At 42.9% G+C, this 22,574-nt stretch overlaps 1 protein-coding gene across 1 annotated transcript in view; it reads left to right on the top strand.

Annotated features, from left to right (window-relative positions):
* Window positions 1-8,632, top strand: part of ZNF622 (zinc finger protein 622) — a 55,956-nt gene extending 47,324 nt beyond the window's left edge. Inside the window, exon 8 of the transcript XR_012330636.1 lies at window positions 5,725-8,632. The gene's annotated coding sequence lies outside the window, so the exon portion shown is untranslated. The remainder of the gene's footprint in view (window positions 1-5,724) is intronic.
* Window positions 8,633-22,574: the final 13,942 nt, after the last annotated feature.

The raw sequence follows: 22,574 nt of genomic DNA, 5'->3' as shown, positions 1-22,574 counted from the left end.
GAATCCACAGATATGAAGTGACAGTGGCGATGAGCGACTCTGAGTCAGGCGGGTCTGGGTAATGAGTGAGATGCTCCATAGCTGTGTGGGTGGCGTGTCCTTTTTATTCAGGGATTGTTCATGCCTTTCCTGAGGTTCTTGCCAAGGACACATTTATAGTTCCGGCACGAGCAGGAAAATCCAAGATAGGCTGGATTTGCTTCTAAGGGCTAAAGATGCCTGAAGAGCGGGCTTCTGATGAGGGATGGATGGCATTTCTAATGGCATCAGGAAAGAGAAACTGGGTTTGCATGACTAATTGGATGGATTCTTGATTCCCTGCCAAGGACAGAAGCCTTGGGAGGAAGTGGCCGTGGGATCTTGGAGTAAGAACTAAGCATGGGATCACTAAACATAGTCAGATTTGCACCCTGGACATTAGGAAATCAGATGTCTAAGTTCCAGGGGAAAGAATGCACAAGAGGCTAAGGTCGTCTTGGCTTATGGAGAAGCTGGGCTTGGATGAAGAGGACTGGACAGTCTGGGAAAGGCAGGGCTGGGCGCAGGTGTGAGGCAGTGAAATGGGAAGAGATGGACTCAAGTCAATTCCAGGGGGAGGAAAACCACCATGGAGTCTTCTAGAACATTACTGGTCACCAAAACGCATGGCCACACAGAAAGCAGGCATTCGGGCCAATGCTCCTCACAGGGAAATAGAACTTGAATGCAGCCCAAGCCTGATGACACATCAGAATTATTGGATGGAGAAGCTTCTGTAAAAAGTGCATGCAGACCCTCTGAGTCCATCTGTTGGAGGAGGTCGCTGAAAGGACGTGGCCACTGGTTGACCCACGAGCTGGACTTGGGTCATCCGAGGCTCCTGACCACCTTCCCTGTCCTTGGAAGGTATGTTCTGTCCACCGTTCCCATAGTGGGAGCCGTCTTCAAGGACGCAGCCTTGAGAGAGCAGTGTGCAGGTGAGACCATCTGGGCTGTGCACGTGACTGTACTCAGTTAAGGCCTCTGTATAAAGGTTTACATTCTGGTGAGAATGTGTGGAGATCTACTGGTCTTGCAGATGCCCAAGACAAGCCTTGCATGTGAATTCCATTTCTTATTAAACTTGCCACTTGCCAGTCTGGACGGGCTGCTTCTTTTTTTTGTCTCTCCTTGCCCTCAGCGTGGGGATCACCTCACAGGTCAACACCACTCTCCTTCTGCCCCCGGGATTCCAATTCAGTAGTTTCACAGATTCTAATTTAATTGGTCCTTGGAATTTCTATTTTGAGGGAGATTTACAGGTGATTCTGACGGTCAGACAGGTTGGGAACTTGAAGAATTCGCAGTAAAAGTGTTGGACTCGAGGGTTTGGAGCAGGTGAGGGATATACTGAGGTGAAGCGGGAAGTCGGCCTTGGGGATTGGGGTCAAGGATATGAACTCCCCTCCCAAGAAATTACGGAATCACCCACCCTGGGCTGGACATCCGCAATCCTGGGGAAACCATTACATGTACCTGCCTTACGAGCTCTGTACTGGTGTCCCTATTGTATATCAGATGAAACTGAGGTGCAGAGAGGATAATAGATTTGCCCACCATCACAAGTCCATTAAATGGAGGAAACGGGAAGTGGACCCAGGATTTTCCTTTAAGCAGTGTCTGTGGGAGGGACCTGGCCACGTGCACAAAAAAGACAGAAACTGGAGAGGAGAGAAGAAAGGAAAGAGGAAAACAGTGGACTTGATTAGAATGAGAGCCAGGAGGGGGAAGAGAGGAAGGTATTCCAAATGAGAGACAAACCTCTCATTTTCTGAAGTTGACTCTGTTGATTCGTCATTTCTTCATCACCATTTCCACAATTACAGCTCACCTCCTTCACTCATGACATTCCTCTGAGTCCTCACTTCCCAACTGTGGGAAACCCTCCTTCTTCCCCTAAACCTGACTGATTCCTTCTTCTCATTCCCTTTCCCACCATCCTCTTGTCACTTGGCGGGATGTCGTGTAATATAGCAGCTCTTCAGCTTTCTTTTTACAGAAGCTTCTCTCCTTCCCGATCCCCCAGGGCACAGAGAAAGTAGAGTGCACTGTCGCCTTCTAGAAGGAGTTATGAGTCACTTGTGGGGTATTGGCTTCTTCTAGTTTGTAAATGATGCCTCTTCAGCAGCCAAATATAGAAATCACCCACTTGTCTGAAACAAACAAATCCAAAACAAATTAGTTTTTATGATGCTTTTTGGATATCCTGAAACACTGTACTAAGAACCACGGAAACACGGCTCTAAAAGGGTCAAATACAACATAGCAATGTATACTTACAAGAGCCAGTGTGCCTTTTGAAGCATCTGCCTTTCTAACCATGAGGACTCCAGGACAACTGGGCTCAGTGGCCTTTCAAAGGAAGGAGGAAAATGCCATTCATTATGGATAGTTCAAGTGCACCTTAGAATCCTCTGTCATTCAGTTAGAGCACAGGAAAAATAAATACTGTGCCTGGTCTTCTTTCTAGAGTTTACCATCAACAATAAGGTCTATGTTCTTTAGGTTTCTGCAATAGACATTTTGGGCAGCAATGCATTAAGCCTTAAATTAAAATAGTAATTAAAATATTATGCAAAGCATTCCTTTATTTATAACATACTTATTTATTGTAAAGCAGTTTACTTTCCTCTATGGCTGAGTGTGATGAGTTTCTTTCAGGAGAACCATAAAAGGCCTGCTCAGACAAAGGGTACTGTGCTGTTTTTAAATAAGCAATGTAGCTGTCAGCAGATGGCACGAAGATGGATGACTAATGCATTTTAATGCAGATAATTTATTAGATAATAGGGGTTTCTCCCCTCTAAATTTCTAGTAGGAGGAAATCATTGAGTTTTTCCATTTTAAATTAAAGGCTTTATACAATTGGTCTTTCACTAAGCCTTGCAATGTATGATCCAATTCAATCACGTAACAAACACACTTAGGATGAAGCCCACTGCTGATGCTTCGCCCTCATCCTTTTTTGTGGGCTTGAATCCCCACAAACCTCCTGAGAACAAGAACCAAATACAAGCCATATACTAACGAACGCACCTAGTAGTGTTACTAGTGTATAGTAAGCGTTCCATAAACATTTGTTGGATGAACGATGTGTATGCTGTTGTTTTTATTGGAAACACTAATTCATAGATTCCTTCTGCTGAAGACATGGGTCCTGAGCTTGTTTCTCAGTGATGGATTGCTCTCCAATTCACACAGCTTCCTGCTCTCTGTGTTGTCTCTAGCGGTCAGGAAGGGGGCAGATGCAGAACCAACTGTTGACTCAGGTCTCTGTGCTCACAGACATGGTTAACTCCTTTGCCTACTTGGGTTAAGAATAAATGAGCCTTGGGCTTCCCTGGTGGCGCAGTGGTTAAGAATCCACCTGCCAATGCAGGGTACACAAGTTCAAGCCCTGGTCTGGGAAGATCCCACATGCCACGAGCAACTAAGCCCACAACTACTGAGTAGTTGTGCCACAACTACTGAGCCCACGTGCCACAACTACTGAAGCCCGAGCACCTAGAGCCCGTGCTCCACAACAAGAGAAGCCACCACAATGAGAAGCCCGTGCGCCGCAATGAAGAGTAACCCCCGCTCACCGCAGCTAGAGAAAGCTCGCGTGCAGAAACAAAGACCTACTCAAGGTGGCCAAGAGTTTAAGATGACCAGGGTGAAGCGCCATAGCAATTCTTCTTAAACATATATCTAACAGCAAAGAAAAGTAAGCTTAAGCAGAATTGTCTCTGGCAGAGACTGGGGCACATAGCCCAAAGGGGTTTATGGAAAGGAAAACTTTCCTTGAAGTCTTAGTTTATGAGACTCTTTTACAAAGTGGGTGCAAGTTCACATTGTAAACCATAAAGTATCTGTTATAATAAAATAAAACAAGGTAAACAAAGCAGAAGTTTCTTGCCCATCTTTGGTTATTACTGAATTGAGTATAATTTCTGGAAAAGTAGCCTGAGTTTCAACTGACATGACGCCACATTTTCAGCCATAGTTTGTGCAACCCTGGGTAAGTGTCTCTTCCTGAGAGGTTAAGCCACTTGTGTCACGTGGTGATCAATTTTCTGTGTTAAACTTGGCTAGTCCCTGGTACCCAGATTTTTGCCAAACATCATTTTAGATGTTTCTGTGAATTTATTTTTTAGAAGAGGTTAATGTTCAAGTCAGTAGACTTTAAGTAAAGCCGGTTACCCTCCATAATGTGGCTGGGTGGGCCTCATCCAATCAGTTGAAGGACTTCTCCCTGGGGGGAGAGGGAATTCTGCCAGCAAACTGCCTTTAGACTCAAATTGCAACTCTCCCCTGGGTCTCCAGCCTGCCTGCCTACCCTGCAGACTTTGAACCATCCAGTCTCTACATTCAGGGAAGCCAGTCCTTTAAAATAAATGTCTCTCTCTCTATGTACGTATATTATTGGTTTTGCTTCTCTGGAGAACCTGACTCATTTAAGTTGTGATAGGTCATGTGTGGATGGGAAGGGTAACTGATTTATTGGTCATCAGTCGAGGAAATAGGCCTCAATTCTTTTTCAGACAAGAAAAATGACTACGGTATTCTCTATTTATGCTGGAATTTTTGAGGGCAAGAATTTCAAAGGTTTCCCTTAAATAGTTGGTAATATCAGTGTCCCTGGAGATGTGTAATAGACTTAAGGAGGTCAGGGGAAGCATTTGGAGTCATTCTCAAGGCCAGTGGCCTTTGCTGTCTGTTCGGTTATCCTCAGGGTTAGGGACGGGCTAAAACAAAATACCTTTTGTTAGGATCGTTAGGATAAAACAAAATACCTTTTGAACTAGGATTCAAAAATGGCGATATTTGTGGATTTATAAAGTGGGTGTGTGTAGTACGTTAATGCGTCCAGTTAATTAAAGGGCTGAAGTCTAGAGAGACAACAGAGGATTAACAACTCTGTCTGTTAGTCTCCATAAACATAACAGAGATTTCAACTAGTCACCACTGCAACTAAAGGAATTCATTGTGTGAACCCTAGACTAGATGGTTCTTGTTTACACATCTTTAGATGTCCCTCAGCCCCTTGCCCAGTGCCCTGTACAAAGAGATCATCAATAATAATGGTTGACGTACTGCCAGCTGCTTTCATTTGTACAGATTACTGAAAAGAAATGTGAGGTCTCTTGTCACAGTTCCTTTGTGTGTGCTGTATATACCGAGAGAGAGAAGCTACTATGATTTTAACATCCCGGAAATGCATTGAAACAGACACAAAAGTTATCTCGTTGCTCAGGCTGTTCTTCTACAAAAATAAAACCATAGTGAAAGTTCATTTAATTAGCAAAATGTGAGTAGGAAAGACTTAGCTGGTGAAGACAGCAAATACAATAATCTAGGAGAGATAATGGGAAAGAGAAATAGAGCCATGGAAGGTCTTTTGGAGGGAAGAGTATATTTCCACACCAAGACTAGATAGGGTAGCCAGTAGAATTTGGGAATAAAAGAGAAGTAGGGGTCTTAAATGACACCAAGGTTTTACTCAATGATGTTGGTTATTACAGTGTGGGAGTGAGGATTGGAAGGCAATTCGGGAAATGCATAGATAGAGCTTCAGAGACATTTACTTGCTGAGCCAATCTTGTTTATGATAGTATTATTTTTTAAATAATAAACGTGATAAATATAAATTATAGTATTTTTATTTTATTTTATTTTATTTTGCTGTACTCGGGCCTCTCACTGTTGTGGTCACTCCCGTTGCAGAGCACAGGCTCCGGACGCGCAGGCTCAGCGGCCATGGCTCACGGGCCCAGCCACTCCGCGGCATGTGGGATCTTCCTGGACTGGGGCACGAATCCATGTCCCCTGCATCGGCGGGCGGACTCTCAACCACTGCGCAACCAGGGAAGCCCTACGGTATTTTTTATATGTTCACTCGATGTGATGTATTTTGTAATTATAAAAATTTTAAGATTGTCCATTGAAATATCCACTCAAACATTAATTAATTTATTCCCAATATACTCTGAATACACGTTATGAGAGGGGCACTGGGCTTAGCGGATGGAAAATAGTCCTTGTCTTCAAGGAGCTCAAAATCCTCAAAGGAACAGAATTTTTACCACTAGGATTCTGGACTCTGCTTGGTAAGACGGGATTTGTTTAGGATGTGATGGCATCCAGGTGTGTGAGTGTTGTGTAGTTCCTGGAGTTGAACTTTGGTACAGCAGACCTTTCCTTCATCCACTGTGATCACCCATAGCGCCTAGCACTCCCTGGCACGCACTATGTGCTTAATGATGTTTGCTGAAGGGAAAGGGGCCGGTGGGTGTGTGGCACACCCACTGGAAATCACAGAAGTGCCTGGACAACAGTAAGACGTCCCTGTTGGCCGGTGTCCCCTGTAACAGCCGGGTTTCCTCTGTCCTGGAGTGCTTTTCTTTCCCTTGTTTCTCCTCCCTCGTGAAGTCATGAGAGGCTCTTTGTTCACTCACTGCTCTCTGGGGCAACGATGCTGAGGACGTGACAGTGGCCTCCTGAGAGATTAAGAAGACCGTGTCTTACTCTCCTCTTCTCCTCTCGATCCTCAGGCAATATTTTCTTTCCAAAATCCTCAGCTACCCTCCATATTCCAGTTCACTTAAGTTTGCTCTCTTAGGGTTTCGTAGCCAATGAATGAATTTAGAAATCAGCCAGAGAGTGTAAACCTTTGACACATAACAGGTATGGTCTTCATTTGAACAGTTCCCTGAGCCCAAATGTGAACCTGAGCTTCCAGGTTCATGTTCAAAGTCATTTTAATTCAAATACTCATTCTTGAGGTTATGTGGCTGAATTAGGAAAGGAGTGTCTTCTCCTTACATAGTGACCTTTGGGGATTAGTCAAGGTGACCCCATGACTAAATTGGTATCAGATTAGAGGTTAGGTCACATGTCCTTTTGAATCATCAGTCTGGAGGGGATGTAATTCTGATGTGAAAACGTGGTTATGTAAGCAGCTCCTTTGCCTCTTTTCTGTTTAATCCTCCCTGTTTTCTTTAGACCTGAATCATAAAGATGACATCATTAGGTAACACTTAACTTAGCTCTTGATTTCTTTACTAAATATACACAACACCTTTTCTAACCTGCTGATTCCTTTCCTGCATTAGGAGAAGTAAGAATGAAGAATGAAGGAGAACTAAGAAGAATTAAATTAATGACTTAATTAACTACTGACTGACCCTCTACCCCTAGCTTCCCCTTAGTAAATTTGCAGGTGGACTCATGGGAGCAGGCGGACCATGCAGGTGAGAAAACATCCAACTGCAGGCGGACCATGCGATCAAGACAGCGTCCCAAGGAAGATGGGGAGAAGTCTGCAGGTCTAAACTCAATGCAAAGATGACCAAGAATCTGACCTCCTGCCTTAATGATTCACTGAGACTGTTTCCCGTTTTTCCCTTTAAAAATTGTCATGGCTGAGCAGAATCTTCGGAGTCGGTCTCTGGATATAAATTCACCGTCTCCCCAGATTGCCGGTTTTTCTGAATAAAGTACCTTCCTTCTCTACCTAAGCTTGCCCTTCGATTTGATGTATTGGCTATTGAGTGGCACGCAGCGGAGCCTGCATTCGCTAACAGAATTATTGTGGATTTTCCAGCCGTCTGGAAAACATGTGGATCCAGCGGCTCTTGGACTTCAAGGTCTCATTAGCTTGTTTTTACTTGTGTCTGTAGCCAAGTTAAGAGTGACTTAAGCAAGAAATTTAGAGGGCGTGATTTCATCCCTAGAGATCTACCCCTGGCCTCGGCAAGGGCATTTGCAAATACGTAACCTACGTTCACGTGACCTGCTCTAAGCACGTGGTTTATTTGAGAACGCATCTTGACACTTAAAAATCCTTTCCTTTCCCCCTTTCTTGAATGGATGGCCATTTTCCTCTCTTTTCTACTCTTCAAATAGTGAAATTGGCAGAACACATCTGCATGAAATCCAGTTGCTCTACTGGAGGGACATACCACCTGCTGCCTTCAAGAAGAGAAGTTTCTATGATATGTGCACTGAAAACATTACTGTTGTTCTTTCTGTTTAATGATTTTATTATCCAAGTACGTGTTTCCTTAAATTAAAAAATTTTTGAGTACTTGCTATGTGCCAGGTACTGCACTAGGGGTTTTATATATTTTAATTTCAATATTTGACTTGTATATTTTAATTTTTATCCTCAAAAATATCCTGTAACATATTATTTATCATGTTTTACAGAAGATGGAACAGAAACTCAGAGAGCTGGAGTAACAAAGTCACGTTCAGTGCTCAATCTGGTGTTCAAGTTCAGTCTGAATCCACAGACTGTTCATTCTTTGCCATGCTGGAGCCAATCAACTGTTCGCTCATTCGCTTGGCCTAATTCTGGTCTGATCTCAAAACCAATCAGTCCTCGGTCATACAACTTAGCCAGTTAGAGAGACATAGGCTCTGACCATTTAAGGAGAACAGCTAGCAATATTTGAGCATCTATATTTACTGGGCACTGTGCCATGCAGTTCTGTATATCATGACAACCGGGTGGTGTACATTCGGGAGGGCTGGGAAAAAAAAGAAAAAAAAGATGAGAGATTTCCTGAATTGTGAAGACAAAGGTGTAACTGTTGGTAGATCGGCAATAAAAATTTTTTAAATTGTCAAACCCTTTCCTCCGTGTTTCTGAATGTAGGCATTTCAGGGAGGGGCATCATGCTAAGAATAAAGTGTTCAGTCCTGTTTAGTTGGAATCGTAGCATCACCCTGAAAAATAACACGACTCTGGTGGTTTATGTCAGAGATCAGTAGAGATTTTTAAACAAGAAACCACTGCCGCTCAGGAACAATCAGTTTCTTCCTGACCACTTTCAGTTAATAGAGTGAAAGTTAAAAGCATCAAAGTCATGCAAAAGCTTTTATGAAAATGTACATATCAAACAAATGGATCTTTAAAAAAATTCGAGAGCTGATGCACGCTAATAATATTAGCTTCAATTATATTTAGCCTTTTGCAAATCGATGAGACGACTACTTCCATTTCCGCTCCCTCCTCCCCACCTCCCTCTCTACCAGGAATGACTCATGGCTTAGTCTGGGGCCCAAACAGCAAATAAAGGGATCAACAAAACAGCCAAAGGAAGATGGTGCCTCCCACTCCTTTCCTCTCTAAGCGCTGACATAAAGGTCCCCCAAGGGAGCCTGAAATTGGTCAGGATGTAGAATTCTCTCTATCTGGCAAATTTCATTCTTTTATACTTATCGTCTTCCTCTCCCAGTTGTCATTCTCTGCGATTAAGTAAAAATAAATGTTAGCACCATTAGGAAGCTGAGATAATTCCGCGGCGTATACTAATTCTCCCAGGTCTGTCTGCAATGTGTTTCCAAAGGCCAAGCCCAGCTCATTTCGTTTCTGGATCTTTAGAAAACACTATTTATAACATGAGTTGTCACCCCATTGGAGACACTTTCTGTAAGTGCTAATGAACCTTGCCGTGTTTATACAAGAGGCTACGACTCAGTAAATCAGAGGTTTCCCTTTGCATACCATAAGGTATTCCAGCCAGCCTGCAATACCTGCAGATTGGGTGAGAGAAGGAAAAAACAGGTTGCAGATGTCTGATAACTAACCACAGAGGCTTCTTAGTTTGTTTGAATCAGTCACTGGTCAGAGGAAACTATGTTGGTAACTTTCACGCAGTTACACTGGTAACAAATGAACACTCCCCATTGCTGTGTGCATTAATTTGTAGTGATGCCAGTCTACTTTCCTGCTGTTCCTTAATATCCATCTGGGTAATAACAATTTCCATCATGGAGCCGAAACAGTAGGGAGGCCTCTCTCACCCTTCTGGAAACTGACACTTTTATTTCCCGATTTTCCATTTTTATTCCCATCCTGGCTGGCTGGCTGCAGTGTCTCATAGCAGTTTATGACATAGCTACTGATTACAACATAATGACTCTTCATTGATTACATGCGGTTTACCTGGGTTGTGGGAGATGGATGAGAAGGCAAACAGAAGTTGGAACCGCAGTCAGAGCTTGGGGTGAGGAGATGCAAACTATTGTGCATAGGGTGGGTAAACAGCAAGGTCCTACTGCAGAGCACGGGAACCAGATTCAATATCCTGTGATGAACCGTATGAAAAATACGAAGAAGAATATATATAACTATAACTGAATCACTTTGCTGTACAGCAGAAATTAACACAACATTGTAAATCAACTACACTTCCGTAAAATAGAAAATTTTTAAAAAGAAATTATAACCGCTGACGAAGCGTAGGCCTATAAACTACCTTTCTTGGAAGGCAAAGGCAGGATTCAGAGCAGCAATTTAAGCCCTACCTACAGGGCTAACTTGTTGTTTTTCTATAATGAATTAGCAGTCAATTCAAACAACTGGTTTAATGAATTTGAAAAGTTCAAATCAGCTAATCTAATCAAGTGAGTCTACAAATGATCAAGCTTATTCTTTATGTCACCATAAGCCCAAGAAAAAAAATTTTTTCAGTGATGTCTTTTATCATTTTGTTTTTATTTACAAATCAAAATGACAGTTACTTTGACAACGGTAAACTTAACAGCTTGGCAAAGAACCCCTGTCTTTTCAGGAGTTCTCCTCATAAATCTGCAAAAAGGACTCAGCTAGTAATTGCATGTGTACAAAACCAAATTGTACTATCTAGAATATTCCTGGTTAACAGTTAAAGTCTAGCCCCCATCTCCTCCCACCATGACTCCATAATGCAGGATGAAAGCAAGGCTATTCAACTTTTTTTTTAAACTCCCAACATATTTGAAACACCTCATACCAGGAAATGTTACCTGGGGTGATTTCATATCACGGTAGCTAACTTGGAGGGGAGAAAATATTTTTGTGTTTATTTTTGCCTTTTAATTTTGTGGCGCTTAGGCTTTTGTGGGAAAAATTGATCAAAGTTGGGCGCATGCCTAATGAATTAACATATTGAGTTAAACTAACGGTACCATAAGAACATACAGAAAATAACCCGCAGACTGAGTTGGTTCAATTCCTGGCAGATGATTTGCTGTAAATTTGTGGGCAGCCCTCTGGGGGGGCGGGTACAGGAGGAGAACGAGCAGAGCAGACAATGAGACAAAGAATGTCCAAGAATCCAATCACCCACTGCAATAAATATGGAATTTATGATTATTTGGTCAAGAGGCAGGGCTGAAGTTTATGTTCATATATTAATCACAAAATATTTGACTAGGATACTGAAGAACATGGAACTGTTCAAGTTGTTAAAATTTTAAAAAACATCTGAAATCACTCATTCTACATAAATACTTGCTATCTCCTTATTTTTTTTTTTTTTTGCGGTATGCGGGCCTCTCATTGTTGTGGCCTCTCCCGTTGCGGAGCACAGGCTCCGGATGCGCAGGCTCAGCGGCCATGGCCCACAGGCCCAGCTGCTCTGCGGCATGTGGGATCTCCCCGGACCGGGGCACGAACCCGTGTCCCCTGCATCGGCAGGCAGACTCTCAACCACTGCGCCACCAGGGAAGCCCTATCCTTATCATATGTGATTCTTAACTGGTCATTAAAGCGAAGTCACTGGGACTTCCACTAGCCTATATGTGTTGGTCTCTTTCAAGTGACTGCATGTCCCTGAAACACAGAATCTGGACTTCTGAAGTCTTCTGAAATCCAAACTTGCCTTTCTCCCCGACTCCTGTGTATTATTACATTTTACCTTAATAATTCTTCCCTGGTCCAGGATTGGAGTGGAGCAGAGCTCGGCCCATCTGTTTTTGGTCGACTTCCACGGAGTTCTGGGTTCCATTGCACGGGGTCCTCCTACAGGACCAGAGGGAGAGCTGTAGAGAATTTCCTTCCGAGGCCACTTTGCCACGTAACCCCTTCACATCACTGTAGGAAGTTTCCAGCGTTTCCAGGAACATCTTAAGGACTATTTGCTTCTCAGTTATTCCCACGTCTCGATGCTAAAATCCCTCTACCAAACGTGCTTACTTATCACCACATCATAATCTGCATTAAACTTCTCAAGTCACGGCCACGTCCTCAAGGTATCCAAGCTTCCTGTCTTCACTCCCTGCCTCCCCTGTGCAAATTTACCGGTTGGTCTTCCTGCATATTTTCTGCCTCTTCCTAAACCATGCTTTTATTCCAGCTGTCTCTTCCTCCCATTGAAATAGTAAGTCTCTTCTGACAGCACTTAAAAATTTATAGCCAATTCCCCACCACTCCAAGTAAAGAGGTTGGGGCATCTAAAGGGGGGAAGCGTGGGTCAAAACCAATCATCTCCTTTAAGTCAGTGAATTATTGCCTGACACATCATATAGCATAGATTCCCCTGCATGAGGCTAAATGAGTTATTTTCATTCCTCAGACTACAGTTTATCCACGTGCTGATCAAAAACTACACCTGGCTGCCACTCAGAGGATGAAGCTTTTTTGAGTGTGGAAGCAAGGTGAGCCGCCTGTACTTAATACTTAAAATCAAATCCAAAATTATTGTAAGAATAACATTCTGTTCTCGCTAAGAAATCTTGATTTTTTTTTTTAAAAAAGCAAAAGTACACAGTAAGTACATTGAGCAATTCCCAAGCTTTGGTCTTTTTTTTTTGGCCATGCCGTGCAGCATGTGGCCCCTTAGTTCCTGACCAGGGATGGAACCCGTGCCCCCTGCAGTGGAAGCGCAGACTCTTAACCACTTGACCACCAGGGAAGTTCCCCCCAGTCTTTGGTCTTAGTGCTAGAGCATATAGTAAGTGCTCAGGAAATGATAGTCTCTATTATTACTTTACATTTATTATTTTAATAATTAATAAAATAAACGGTTAATTTCTTTTATCCTCACAACTACCCTATGATGGGGATTCAGTACTATCCCCTTTAGTAGATGTATTAGCTCCCTAGGGCTGCCATAACAAAATACTACAGCCCAGATGGCTTAAACAATGGACATTTATTTCCTCACAGTTCTGGAGGCTGGGAGTCTAAGATCAGTGAGTCAGCTGGGTTGGTTTCTCCTGAGGTCTCTCTCCTTGGGTTGTAGATGGCCACCTCCTCACTGTGTCCTCACATGGTCTTCCCTCTGGGCATACCTGGGTCTTAATCTCCTCTTCTTATAAGGACGAGTCATATTGGATTGGGGCCCACCTTAATGACTTCATGTAACCATAACTACTTTTGAAAAGACCTTATCTCCAAATATAGTCACATGCTAAGGTATTGGGTGTTAGGACATCAACATCTGAATTTTGGAGGCATGCAATTCAGCCCATAACAGCAGATGGGGAAACTGAGGCACTTACAGAGCCAAGCTGTGGTCTAGGCAGTCAGGCACCTGGGGCTGTGCTCTGAACCACTATACTGTCATGTATATGAGTGTATACATTTCATGTATATGAGTGTATTACATTTCATGAGTGAAATGTAATGCCAAGATAAGTGCTCTTAGATCTTGAATTGGAGTTATCTCAATATATTTTAATTTGTATGTAATTGGTATTAATTAAAATCATCAGGAAATTAGGTGTCTGAATTTTCTTTCCTAGTTCATTAAGTATTGAGCATAATTACTTTTGACTTTATACTTGTTTTAAAATCTTCTAGGCTGCATGGCTCCTTTCTTTACTGTATAGATTTTGTGACATTGACCAAAATCTTACTTTGTGATTGAGGACTTTGTTTTACGACTTGTGAACAAGGTGAATTTTCTGAGTATTACTCGAATTGTACCGTGATGCTGTTGCAGAAGATGTGAAAGACTGAATCAACCCAAAGACATCACATTTTCTTGTCACTGTGTCTTTCACACAGAATGAATGTGCCCATATGTACACATATGTGGTTAATTGAGGCTGTTGGTAGGTTAATCCTAATTTGAGGATTTTTGTCTTATCTGAAAATTTAGATTTGGGTCTACAGATTATTGCATATTTTAGTCAATGACATTTTTTTTTGCCAACTGAAAAATTCTCATATGCCTAGGAAAGGACTAATTATTCTGTAGTCATGGTAATAAGTAGCCACCAAAATGGATTTTAAAATAGCTTATTAAAAAAAAAAAGAGACAGAATTTTATACCATGGAGCCATCAGAACTAGTTTTAAAACTATTTGATCAATCAGAGACTCATCCCAGTGAACATGCTTCTGAAAGCCAACTAGTCAGCACCAGCCTTTCGCTTTGGAAAATCAGCCAATAGGGACTATTGGATGTGCTCCAATAAACAGACTCTTGAAAGTGAACCCATCGACAAGTCTCACCTGAGTAACTCTGCTTCTCCAGCTGAGGTATCCACACACCTGCTTCTGAAAGCCCACCGACCCCTGAGGTCCACACATCCCAGATACTAGCCTATGTCAGAACACTTACCCGCTCTTCTCAGAGAGACTGTGCCCATCCAGCATAACTCTCCTTACTTAATGAAGTAATAAATTCGGCTTTGTGGTCTGTTGTTTTTTGTTTGTGTAAGACATTGAGCAATGGTCTCATCCTTCGACACTTTATTGCTTCCTAATAACACAAAATTATGGACTGTCTCTGGACCTTATTTATGCCCCTTTGTGGTCGACCATGTGGAACAAATGACAGCTTGGCTTCCTTAACTCTTTTATTTCAACGGTCTTCTTTCTTTCTTCTTTTAATTAATTAATTAATTGATTTTTTTATTGAAGTATAGTTGATTTACAATATTGTGTTAGTTTCAGGTGTACAGCAGTGATTCAGTTATATATATTCTTTTTCAGATTCTTTTCCATTTTAGGTTATTATAATATACTGAATTTAGTTCCCTATTCCATACAGTAGGTCCTTGTTGTTTATCCATTTTATATATAGTAATGTTTATATGTTAATCCTAAATTCCTAATTTATCCCTTCTCCCCCTGCTCCCTTTTCCCCTTTGGTAACCATAAGTTTGTTTTCTATGTCTGTGAGTCTGCTTCTCTTTTGTAAATAAGTCCATTTGTATAATTTTTTTAGATTCCACATATAAGTGGTATCATATGATATTTGTCTTTCTCTGTCTGACTTCACTTACTATGATAATTTCTAGGTCCATCCATGTCGCTGCAAATGGAATTATTTCATTCTTTTTATGGCGGATTAATATTCCATTGTATATATGTATCACATCTTTATCCATTCATCTGTCGACAGGCATTTAGGTTGCTTCTGTGTCTTGGTTATTGTAAATAGTGCTGCAGTGAACACTGGGGTGCATGTATCTTTTCGGATTAGCAACTGTCTTCTTTCTTGATTGATCATCTCAAACATAAGGCATAAGTAAATGGTTGATCTTCCTTGTGATGATATAAGACTGTAGCTCTCACTTCCAATTTCTGCAAAGTGGCAGTTTAGATGTTCAGAGGGACCTCTCTCAGTACAGCACACCTAAAAATGCTGTATAAAAACTCAACCTCTAGGGCTTCCCTGGTGGTGCAGTGGTTGAGAGTCCGCCTGCCGATGCAGGGGACACGGGTTCATGTCCCGGTCCAGGAAGATCCCACATGCCATGGAGCAGCTGAACCCGTGAGCCATGGCCGCTGAGCCTGCACGTCTGGAGCCTGTGCTCCGCAACGGGAGAGGCCACAACAGTGAGAGGCCCGTGGACCACAAAAAAAACCCTCAACCTCTAGCATCTTTTATAATGCATGGTGAAGCTCAGAGAAAGTAAAATAATTTTTCAGGATTTTTCTAGAAACCTCATGAAAGTTCAAATCCAAAAGAGCAAGGTAGAGCTGGAGCCAGAGTTTGCCCTGGAGGTATGGGGTAAAACTTGGTGCTTATTTCCTGGGTTTTAATGGGACAAAGACACAGGGACAGGAGACAGAGCCTGGGCCTCAAACAGGAAAGAGGGGCCTAGTCAGAGTTGCTGCATAAATGTAGCACCCCTAAAGTGGACAAGCAGAAGAAACTTACCCTGCTGATAAAAATCTTGGAGACATATATTGGAGATACATCCTGTCTCAAGCTTGCCTTTCAGTGAATTGGAGGAAATTTCCACTTATAATTTCCAACCACAGGCCTGCTATCACTAGGGTTTGGGGCCAAATTCCCTCTGCCTGTTTGGCTGTAGAAAATTTTGAGTAGTTTTGGGTTGGTAGTGCCCCTGCGAGACTGGCAGAGGCAAATGCAAATACTCTTTAGAGAAACACAATTAAAACAGTGGACTCAAAGAATTCCCATAGCTAAACTTCCAAGAACATGAGTTCATAATTTAAAAAAATAAGCAAAAACAAGTCTTTAGAAACAAAAGTCAGCACTAAAAAACAAAGCACAGAATTAGACTTGAGAAGTGGGTAGATGTGAAAATGAGCAGGAATAATGTGAAGTGGGTGTATTTAATATATTTTAATAAAAGAAAGTATAGGGGGCTTCCTTGGTGGCTCAGTGGTTGAGAGTCCACCTGCCAATGCAGGGGACATGGGTTCGTGCCCCGGTCCGGGAGGATCCCACATGCCACGGAGCGGCTGGGCCCGTGAGCCATGGCCGCTGAGCTTGCACGTCTGGAGCCTGTGCTCCGCAACGGGAGAGGCCACAACAGTGAGAGGCCCGCATACTGCAAAAAAAAAAAGAAAGTATAGGGACTTCCATTCAGTGGTTAAAAATCCTCCTGCCAATGTAGGGGACATGGGTTTGAGCCCTGGTCTGGGAAGATCCCACATGTCGCGGAGCAACTAAGCCTGTGCGCCGCAACTACTGAGCCCACGTGCCACAACTGCTGAGCCTGCGCGCCTAGAGCCCGTGCTCCGCAACAAGAGCAGCCACCACAATGAGAAGCCTGCACACCGCAACGAAGAGTAGCCCCCGCTCACCACAGCAGCAACGAAGACCCAACGTAGCCAAAATTAAATAAATAAGTGAATAAATTTATATAAAAAAAAGAAAGTATAGAAAATATGATGAAGAGGCAAGGGGTTGATGGACTTCCCTGGCAGTTCAGTGGTTAAGACTCCACACTTCCACTGCAGGGGGCACGGGTTTGATCCCTGGTCAGGGAAGAGCCCACAAGCCACGCAGCCAAAAAAATAAATAAATAGAGATCAAAATTTACCAGGTGGATCTGAAAAGGAATCAGTCACACCTGATTCCTTTCCACCCAGGTACATAGGTTAGCAAACCAGGCATCCTGTAATGGAGGTAACCAGCTCTGAAAGATCCCGTGTCTTGCCCTTGTGATACAGGCCACCAGAATGATTTCTTTTACCACACTACCTTACTGTATTTTACCTTACTACCAGAAAATATGCCTATTGTCTTTTGCTGGCTGTCCCTAAAATTGCATGCTTTTTTTTTTTTTTTTTTTTTTGCGGTACGTGGGCCTCTCACCACTGCATCCTCTCCTGTTGCGGAGCACAGGCTCCGGACGTGCAGGCTCAGCGGCCATGGCTCACGGGCCCAGCCGGTCCACAGCATGTGTGATCGTCCCGGACCGGGGCACGAACCCGCGTCCCCTGCATCGGCAGGCAGACTCTCAACCCCTGCGCCACCAGGGAAGCCCCTGCATGCATTATTAATGGACAAATATGTCTTTTCATCTCTCCCCCTGTTGCTACTGTCCTACTGCTATAGTCCTCATCACGCCGTTTGTATCTTCAGCAAGTGGTTTTCTAATTAGTCTAACTCTCTCTAGTCTTGTTTGCTCAAATTCTTCCTATGGAAAACTGCTTGGATGATCTAGCTAAAATGTGAACCTAAGCACACCACTCTTCTTGACAATAAAAGTCAAAGAATTCCCATTGTCTATGGTCTGAGAGACCCGACTCCCCAGTGTGGCCTTTCATGGTCTGGTCCTGAGTGGCCCTGCCTGCTTCTCCATTTCCTTGTCCCACAAATTCCCACTTTATTTGTCAATGCTGCGAACTTCATTCCCTTATATACTCCATGCCATTTCTCATCTTTGCAACTTTTCTCAGGCTGTCTCAACTGGTCCGAACCCCTGGATAATTCTAAGTTATCAGTTAAGGTGAGATTAGTTCACTTCTTCCAGAAAGATTTTTCCTGACACCTACCCAGGCCCCACTGGGTGAGCAGTTCGCTCCAGTCTTGTGTAGGAAGCACATGTTCTCACCATATCATCAATGAACTCACTGATGTACATCAGTACATAACATTGGTGCACTCACCGTATTACACTGGAGTGATGTGTTCACATGTTTGATTTCCTCTTTGCAGTGTGAGCTCCATATTTATCTAAGGGTCTAGAGAACTAGCCTGGTACCCAGCAATGAGTAGGAACTCAGTGACTTTTGTTCAATGAATAAATGATTACCCTTCCTCTGAGCCTTTATTACCGGAGAATGAGACCTTCTTGAATTAATGCTTCCTGAGGACCTAGTTGATTTCCAAGCCCTGGACATTCCCAGCATGGCCTGTAATGCATCAGCGAAGTTCAGAAAAGACAGCCCCCGCCATGTGACACATCATGGATTGCTGCCGCCTAGATTTATTCCCTTTCCATGAGCTTTGTTTTTCTTCCTGATGAGACTAGAGAAAGTGATAGGAACTGTGGTAGCCAGCATCCAAATGGCTTCCCACGATGGGATGGGGATCCCCCTGTTATTCATTCCTTATGTAGTCCCTTCCTACATTAAATAGGATGACCTGTGTAACCAGTAAGATATTGTGAAAATGACAGCGTGGGACTTCTGAGGTTCCGCCATAGAAGATGTTGTGCTTACAGCCTCCTGCTCTTGGATCACTCACTCGGAGGGAAGCCAAATGGTATGTCACGAGGACACTTACACAGCCACATGGAGAGGTCCATGTGATGAGTGCGCCATCTTGGAAGCTGATCCTCCAGCCGAGTCAAACCTTCAGATGATTATAGCGCCAGCTGCCCTCTTGACTGCCGCCCAAGACAGATTCCGGACTGTGACACCCCCCACCCATTCCAAGTTAAGCTGCACATGCCTTACCCACAGAATCTGTGTGAGATAATAAATGTCAATCATGGTTTTAAGCCACTATGTTTGGGGGTAATCTGTTATGCAACAATAGATAACTAATACAGGAACAATGCATTACGCTTTTTGAATTTTCCCATATATCTTCTCGATATACCTTTGTACACAAGAAGTGGTCACAAATACAGTTTTTATTATACAAACATGCATACAATGAGCCAATTGCCCATCAAGTATCTGGGGTAAAACTTGACTTTCCTTGAATTGTGGCTAAAGAAGAAAATGATGCTTCTCACCATCAGCCATGACACAGGATAGTCTGTGGATACCTATCCACAGACTCACTAGTGTGAGTTTTCCACTAGAGACGTTATTTCTTATTTAAGTGAAGTTAATGAATTTGGGGTGAGGTGATGTAGCTCTGATGGCTACTCTTACCTTGTCTCAGCATATTATGTTACCATACCTCTCCTATATGTGCTCTTAATGTAAAGGAAGCCACAGAGTTTGAACAAATTCCAGAATTTACTTTATAAGCTAGTCATCACTGGAGATCAGAAAGAATATTCTGCTTGATTTTGAAGAATAATTCACACGATGGTAAACAATATGCTGGGATAGTGTTTCATTCATTCATTTGCTCGTGCATTCAGCATTCACTCCACAAGTCCTTATTAGTGGAGAGGTGGTCTTGGTGCTACGGGAAAACACAAAGCAGAAGCGGAGTAATGAAGTGGAAAGAGCACGGCCTCTGGAATCAAGTGGACCTGAATTCAGTCTCTTGTGGTTTTTGAGGTGACCTAATAAATAAGGCTGCTTCCTTGCTTGCCTTTTGAATAACTCAAGAGATGAGACAAAGTAAGAGGACGTATAGAACCAGTATGTCACCGCTCTAACTGATGAGATGATTTTAGAGAATGTGGCTTCTGTCTGTGAGTAAGTTCACTTCCTAATTCAGAACTTCAACATTAGGCAGACTTTTACAATAATCACTCAGTGGAGCCTGGGATGGATTGGAACTGGTCCTCTCTGGGCACTCCCAGGAGAGACGGAGTAGAAGAGGTGGCCAAAAAGTTCTTTATTCCCAAATCACCAACAGATAAGTCATACAACCTCCTTGAGGCACAGGGAGTGTCAGGGTGAGAGGTGGGGTGTATTCTAAGGACACTCCATCTGCGAGAAAGAAACTCCAAGAGCGGTGGAAGACCATTTGGCTGTGGAGTCCATTCCATGTGTGGACCTTCTGTAATGTCAGGACCCTATGGGGCCTTCCCGGGACAGACCCCTCCCCCATATTCTCTGCTGTAGCTTTTCTCTGAAGTACCTAGATAATAGTATCTGATGCACATGGCCTGAGTTGTTTTGCAAATGCTAAAACCCCCACCAAAAGGAAGAAATTAACTACTTGATGACCAGGAGCGCATAGCCCCCAAACCCACTGGCACCTAAGGGTTGATAATGTTAACCCCTGTGACACCGCCCTTTTACTTCAACATCAGCCAATCAGAGAATTGTGCAAGAGTTGATCCCATACCCTAGGATGCCCCTCCCTCACCTGGCCTTTAAAAATGCCTTCCTGAAACCCTTCAGGGAGTTCTGGGTTTTTTTTTAGCTTTAGCTGCCTGGACTCCTTGTTTGGTGCCTGCAATAAACGCTGCACTTTCCTTCGCCACAGCCGGGTGTCAGTAGATTGGCTTTACTGAGCGCAGGTGAGAGGACCCGAGTTTGGTTTGGTAACAATTCCCCATTCAGGAGGCGATCAGCAGGCTCTCAGGAGAGACCTACTCCCGCCTCCTGCTGCTGCTCCCAATACGAACCACGGCCTTTTGGGTACCCTCTGGGGTCTCCCTGGCAGTGTAGATTTTGCTCCCAGAGCTCTCTGGAATGAGTTAGAAAGCAGCATTAATGAAATCAAAGCCAAGGCCACTCCACCCAAGCCTGAAAAAGGAATCCTTCTTCCACTTGCATTCCAAATTATCGTCAGCCAATTCCGCTTATTCTGGTGTCTCCAATACAGAGAGTCTGAGTTGAAATGAAAGGACATTAGTAACAAAGGACAATAATATAGACAGCAACATAGATATTCTGAATTTGACTCCAAATCTTCTACATTTCCCAACAGGAAATTAAAGTCCAATTATTAAATCCCCTCGCAGTAAAGTTCAAACATACGCCAGAATTAATGTTTAAAAGTAAATTCTGTTTTCCGTTTGAGTTAAAAATTCAAAGATATTAAATTCCCCCATCCCTCCATTTCATATTCTGGCTGTCTTAGCCAGAGTTCTCATTGTCTAGGTCATTGGTTTTCAAGCTTTTCGTCTCAGTTCACCTTTAACCTCTCAACAATTGTCGAAAACACCAAAGCGCTTATCAAAGTTCACTATATTAGAAATTAAAATGGAGACATTTAAAAGTACTTATTAATTTATTTAAACATAACAAAATAAATTCATTAACATTTAACATATTTAATAACAATATTTTCCAATAAAAATATAATGAAAAAGAGTGACTTTTTTTTTTTTACATGTGTGCAAATCCTTTTTCCTGTTTGGTTTAATAGATGACATCTGGATTCGCATACCCGCTTCCGCATTCAATCTGTTGCAATATGTTCCTTTTGGTTAAAGAATCTGAAGAAATTCCAGCCTCACAGCGTTATGCAGTTGGAAAAGGGAGGTGTATTTTCATACCTGTTTCAGATAATAGTGGATTTTCTTCTTTGATATTACGCTGTGCTTGACAAGAGCTAGTTTCATAAATGCTAGCTCCAGTGAAGAACCTGAAACCTTATCAGTGTACTTTGCGTACTTTGTTACATTAAAATCCATTGGAATATCTTCCATTTTGAAAGAATGGTTTACCCATGCATAACTTTGTTAATATCGTATTTTAGTCATTTGGAAAATACCGGTTCACTGAGTTGAACCAGTTCACCGGTTCATCTATGAATGTTGACATATTTTACTATAAAAGATCAAAAAATCACATTTGCTAATATACCCCCATCTTATCAGAGAAGTCTTTAAGCACTAGGAAACAGGCTCATGGCAGTGGATATGCATTTTTTAAAATTCTAATTTTTACATGACAGCTTGAATTTTATTATTGGTGACAATGAATGTCAGCTGTTTTCCTTGAACTGACAGCCTCTTTGTTCAATTTTGAGCAAATGGTGGCCAGACGCTTAAGTTTGAATAACTACAGTAGTTTCTTTAAGTAAAAAAAGATGCCCATTTTAAAAAGAGGACTAGGGAGTTCCCTGGTGGTCCAGTGGTTAGGACTCCGGGCTTTCACAGCTGTCGCCCAGGTTCAATTCCTGGTCGGGGCGCTGAGATCCCATAAGCCGTGTGGTGTGACTAAAAAAAAAAAAAAAAAAGCCGCAGTCCCTCCTGCCAAGGAGCTTCTAGTCCAGTGGGGACAGCAGCAGCCTGAGGCTTCCTGAGAAGTGTGATATGTGAGCTGGGCTCTAAAGGTGGGAGGAATTTTAAAAAAGAAAAAGAGGGCTTCCCTGGTGGCGCAGTGGTTGAGAGTCCGCCTGCCGATGCGGGGAACACGGGTTCGTGCCCCAGTCCGGGAAGATCCCACATGCCGCGGAGCGGCTGGGCCCGTGAGCCATGGCCGCTGAGCCTGCACGTCCGGAGCCTGTGCTCCGCAACGGGAGAGGCCACAACAGTGAGAGGCCTGCGTACCGCAAAGAA

This window comes from Tursiops truncatus, chromosome 3 (genome assembly GCF_011762595.2).
Source record: "Tursiops truncatus isolate mTurTru1 chromosome 3, mTurTru1.mat.Y, whole genome shotgun sequence".
Lineage (NCBI taxonomy): Eukaryota > Metazoa > Chordata > Mammalia > Artiodactyla > Delphinidae > Tursiops > Tursiops truncatus.
Note: the sequence above shows the minus strand (reverse complement) of the source record. Positions and strands in the feature narration are given on the sequence as shown.